A 6,081-nucleotide genomic window follows, 5' to 3' on the forward strand; every position below is an offset into this window, starting at 1 on the left:
CTTGGAATGCTTTTTTGTAATAGTAACACGATACAAATATCCATACCTGATATACCCATTGCAGTTCTGACCACCTTGTGTAAAAACTCCGATTGAAACAACCACCATCTAATAAATATGGTTGGTTTCAATATAGATAGATGTAGTCGACATAAAAAATGTCGACACAATTACCTCAGAGAGATACATGTTATAAAGGTAGACTCTTTTGAGTCCAGATACACTGACATGTGTGGCTGATGCGACACATGTAAGTTGGAGCAAAAAAATAAGAATCGTTAACTGTATATGAATTTTTTTGCCATGCATGTCTGTATAAGTGTCACACTAATTTTAATCCTTATTCATTTATTTCACTACCTAATTTCGTGTCACTATCAATAGTCCGATGTATACACATGTTTTTATCACTTATTTTGTTATTTGTATTTATAAGCACGTTATCACTTTCCAACTCTTTACAGTTGGTCTTACATTTGCGGCTCCCCCTGTAACCCCGAAGTGCTAGCGTGATGGGACGCCGATGGTTGCTAAGCAACAAGTCAGCGCTGCAGACCAGGGAGAGCGCGCGTCACTACCTTACGACCCGTGTCATCCCCAAGGGACGCAGCGTCCGATACCCGGAAGTACCGCTCGCGGGCACCGGGAGAACAGCGGGAGGACCTCACATCGGCTATTTAAAGTAAGTAAGCTCACCTATCTGGTTGTTTTTGCACTTGCACTTTACCCCCCACCTGTCCGTCCTGATGAAAAGGCGAATGCCTTGAAACGTAGACGATTTCATGGACACATTATGATGCACGTATAAATAAATCTGCAAAAGTTTTTTTTCATCGTAAGTCCTGTGAGTGCCGCCTTATTCCACCTTCCTGATCTTGGGAAGGGGGGTACCCCTATATATCATTGCATTCGAGGAAGGCAACCAGGCAATATCCTCTATCTTCAGAGTGCCAGACTATACAGACTGTATATATATATATATATATATATATATATAGCAACTGGGGGTGCGGCACTCATGGCTTCGGTTTTTAGAAATCAACACACCGTGACATGGTTTAAAGTGATCACTTTAAACCGTGTCACGGTGTGTTGATTTCTAAAAACCAAAGCCGTGAGTGCCGCACCCCCAGTTGCTATACTTACCCCCCTGTGAAGGCAACGGCTGCAGCTTTCAACTGTTACATTGGAGTGCCAGACCTCAGCTGCATGCATATATATATATATATATATACACACACATAAATATATATATATATATATATATATATATATACACACACACACACACACACAATGCACAAACTATAATCACTTATACATTATATCCAAACACTATAATCACTTATACATTATATATACAAACACTATTAGAGTTCATTCTAACACCCGCCATCTTTGAAAACCCATGCAGCTCCTCTTCCCTGCCTGGGGTGTCGCTGTCTGCTGTGGTGTTTCTAGCACAGGTTTGGTTTGCATATCAGTGCTGATATACAGACCACACTGTGCCAGAAGAACTACAGCAGACAGCGACACCCCAGGCAGGGAAGAGGAACTGCATGGGTTTTCAAATATGGCGGGTGCTAGAATGAACACCAACTATAATCACTTATACATTATACACACACACAACACAGGCTATAATCACTTATACATTATATATACAAACACTATAACCACTTATACATTATATACACACACACACAATACAGACTATAATCACTTATACATCATATACACACAAACAATACAAACTATAATCACTAATACATTATGGGGTTATTCAAGTTCATTCACACGGAGGACCAATGTTGCACATCTGCGCACGTACAGACGTAGGGTGTGTGCACCCACGACAAACTTTCCGTTCTCCGGGTGCACGCACCCTGGACGGCGTGCGGGGGAAGGAGAAGGGCGGGGAGCAAATAATATCCTCAGTCAGAAAGCAGAAGACTTCTGCTTTCTGACTCAGGATATTATTGGCTCCAAAATTGCTGAATGTACTGTTAAGTACCAATGCTGTGAAGGAACCCCAGTCGGTCAACTGTATAGTTTTTATCCAAAACTTGTCGCGATTTATGGTTACAGATGGAACCACATTATTTTATATGTCAGATGTTGGTCTATACTTTGCCTCTCTATTATTGAGGAGAATTAGACCTTTTACCTTATTGATCTTTTGATCCAGTTCATCCCTGAAGAAGTCATTTTGGGACGAAACGCGTAGGGTCGTTTATGATGTTTTAAGTTAGATGTTGGATCAATTATAGAAATTTTATGAGAATCATCAAATTAAGAGAGATACTTTTTTGTAGTGATGTTCTGAATAAATACTATTCATTTTCAACATTGTGTACCATTTCTGGTGAGAATATAAGAGTGCACTTCTATAGCTCTTCTTTTCATTCCTATCCCTTGTGCCTTTATTAACAGCAAGGCGCTACAGAAGAGCTGCCACCACCAGCGCGGAAGAAGGTCACAAACCCCTTTTCGATATAGATCTATCTGTAAACATACAACAAAAGAGGAGCACTCCATAGTGTAAAACTGAGAGTTTTAGTAAGCACACAAAATGCTCCGGTGCAGCCAAAATGTACTCGTACTGGGACTAAAACAGCTGTGGGCTGGTTACCACAAGGTGCAATAAAAGCAAGGCAGGCAAATCTCCTACCACTTAAGACGTGAAACATATTGGATCCTTACGTTGACCACCCTGACACCCCTGGGACTAATGAGGGATATGAGTTCACACCCTTTATCAATAGATAGGTTTAAAATTTATACCGCAGGGTCCTATGTAAATTGTTTCCCTTGAATAATAATAAATAATAATAATAAAAAATTCCTACTGCTAACATTAATCTTATGTTTTTTATATTGTTTTGGGGAAGCAAAAAAATTGTTTAAACCTTCCTGGTTGATTACATCATATTTTTCGATATTTTGCATTTTTTATGATAATTCCGGCTCTTTATAAAAGGTTGCCTTATTTAATGTTAAATATAAATGTTTTTTGGGTACTTGTGTATTATCTGGGCGTCCATCGATGCAATGTGACCCGATTTTTTATTGTACACCCACCCTGATGGGTGATGACTATGTTAAATGCCCCCCCCATTGTTAATGCCACCCCAGTATCAACGCGGTACGCGTCCTCCGACCTTTTCATCCCCCACTTATCCACGTCGGCGTGGAGTTGATTTTAGATAGCGTGGCGAGCGCACACTAGATAGTGTGGCGGGGCGCGTGGGGATGCGGATTATTTTATATTTATTCCACGTGCGCTCACCACACTATCTAAAAACAACTCCCCGCTGACGTGGATAGTGGGGGTATGAAAAGGTTGGAGGACGCGTACCGCTGCCCTCGCCATGCTTCGGCTTGGCTTTAACAATGGGGGGGGGGGCATTTAACATAGTCATCACCCATCAGGGTGGCTGTACGATTTAAAATCGGGTCTGGGGGTGCATTTAACATAGGAATCAGGCATCAGGGTGTCTGTATCGGGTACAATCGCGTCGCATTGCATCACATGCCATTATAATGACATGCGATGCGATATTAAAATTGTACAGACGGCCCTGGAAACCCTCAAATCGGGTCCCATCGCATACCTTAATTAGTGGTATGCGATGGGCGCCCGGATAATACACAAATACCGTTTTTGTATACTAACTCGGTCAATCTTTTTTGGTTGGCCATATTATACCTTATTACTGTTTGTATACACAATGCATTCTTAACATGTATATCAGCCTCCTATAGCGTAATATGGAATCGAATATGAATTGAACGGCTTTTGTCTATTTGCCGTTCCTTTTATGACATTCGTTATATATGGTACTGATTACCAGTGACTTCTGTATTTACCATGTATATATTATGTATTTTATTGTTTTTGTTCGTATAATATGCACTGATATGTATCTTCTTATTGTTATATTCACGCCTGCCGGTCTGAACAAATCCTATTGGTCATCTGTTTCTGTCTTAAGTCCGGAGCTGACCGTCACCAGCCACGCCCTCTGACGAAGTTTTTTATGAAACCCGTTAGAGCGAAGCTTGGTGACGTCAGCTTGCTGTGTGCCGGACCTCCCTTGCCACCTCTGTTCCTGTACCTTGTGGTAACCAGCCCACAGCTGTTTTAGTCCCGGTACGAGTACATTTTGGCTGCACCGGAGCATTTTGTGTGCTTATTATCAGTTTTACACTATGGAGCGCTCCTCTTTTGTTGTATTTTTGCAGATCTCTATTTTGATCCCGTGAGTCCTGGGATTTCGTTGGAGTGAGCTGCAGTCCAGATTGGGACTTAGGGCCTTATTCTGGTTAGGTCGGTGAAACGGACGTACGGTCCGTTTCACCGTACACGGACGGTGAGCGTTAAGTCCGCCTACAGAACAGCCGCATACGGATGGTCACAAACACCGACAATGGGGAGTGGTGTACACCACCGGATACGGACCGGTCTCCGCTTAGACACCGTTAACTGGCGTACAACAGAGCGTACGCCCAAAGTGCACGGACGGGTCTCGCCTTTTTTCAATGGAAAACTCCGTACGTCCGTGCACGGTGGCATACCCTTCACATATATGGGCCTGCTAATCTAGCCTTTCAACTATGATTAAGGCAATTAAATGAATTATTCTGTTATTCAATAATTGTTTTCTATTAACTCAATTGTCTACCTTAATAAACACACTAATAAAACAACATTTTAACCCTCATTACATGTATATTTATTATGTTCTAATGTGGCATTTTACTCACTATCTATGTGTCCCCACATTGGTTTTACTTTTAAATAAAGTTATATTGGTGTTACAGTGAAAAAGTTGACACATGTCGACTTCTGTGAATTGAGTGTCCTGCTTTTATATACAAAAACACTTACTGAATGGGTGTAAATGGTTATAAAATAACTACCTTGACATATGTAAGCAGGTCTTAGAAGAAATCTTACCTACAATTAAACCAAACTTGCAGGTAGTGAAATCATGGTTTTCACTGAATAGGCTGCAGCATTGCTTATTACATTCAGGTGTCGTAATCAGCTTTAATCAGCAGACCCAGGCGTCCGCTCTCATACGGTATCTCTAGGGGTGGTCTGGAGCTATCTTTGGCGTTCGCCAGTTTTTGGGCCAAAATGCACGGGGCATTCGCCGATCGAGCGGTGCGTACATTTTTGGTGCACACCCATGTTTACGCCCAGTTTTCCTCATTATTCCGGCCGCTCCCCTAAAAACGCCCCCATGCCGCCCACAATGACAGTACTCTTGCGGACAGGTTTTTCCACACGGAGAGACCCGTCCGTGAGCGGTGTGAGGTTGCCGCACCTGCGCATTGCGAAAGCTACACATGATGAAAAAAAAACCCGATCCGCTCGTATACGGACCCACCGTACCAAGCAGAATAAGGCCCTTAGTGTATATTACAAGGCCATACCCCTGTGCAAGTTGGTGTTTGGACTGCAATCTAGCAAATCTACGATGATTTGTTCTACCTTTTCCAGTTTATTCATATGTCTAGTGTCCGTGAGTCTCTGAAACACTGCCATCTGCTGGCAGAGAGTGAAACTACATCTCTCTCACACATGCACATACACAGACTAGCGTTTTAAGCTTTTGCTTCGAGCGAGCTTACTAGTACATTATATACACACACACACACACACACACACACAATAGACTATTATCACTTATACATTATATACACACACACACACACTTACAATACAGTCTATAATCACTTATACATTATATATACACACACTATAATCACTTATACATTATACATACACACAATAATCACTTATCCATTATATATACACACTATAATATACACTTATACATACACACTATAATCACTTATACATACACACAATACAGTCTTAGTCACTTATACATTCTATATACACACACACACACTATAATCACTTATACATTATATATACACACTATAATCACTTATACATTATACATACACACAATAATCACTTATACATTATATATACACACTGTAATATACATACATATACACTTATACATTATACATACAAACTATAATCACTTATACATTATATAT

The sequence above is a fragment of the Crinia signifera genome, chromosome 7 (genome assembly GCF_055691185.1).
Source record: "Crinia signifera chromosome 7, ASM5569118v1, whole genome shotgun sequence".
NCBI classification, from domain to species: domain Eukaryota; kingdom Metazoa; phylum Chordata; class Amphibia; order Anura; family Myobatrachidae; genus Crinia; species Crinia signifera.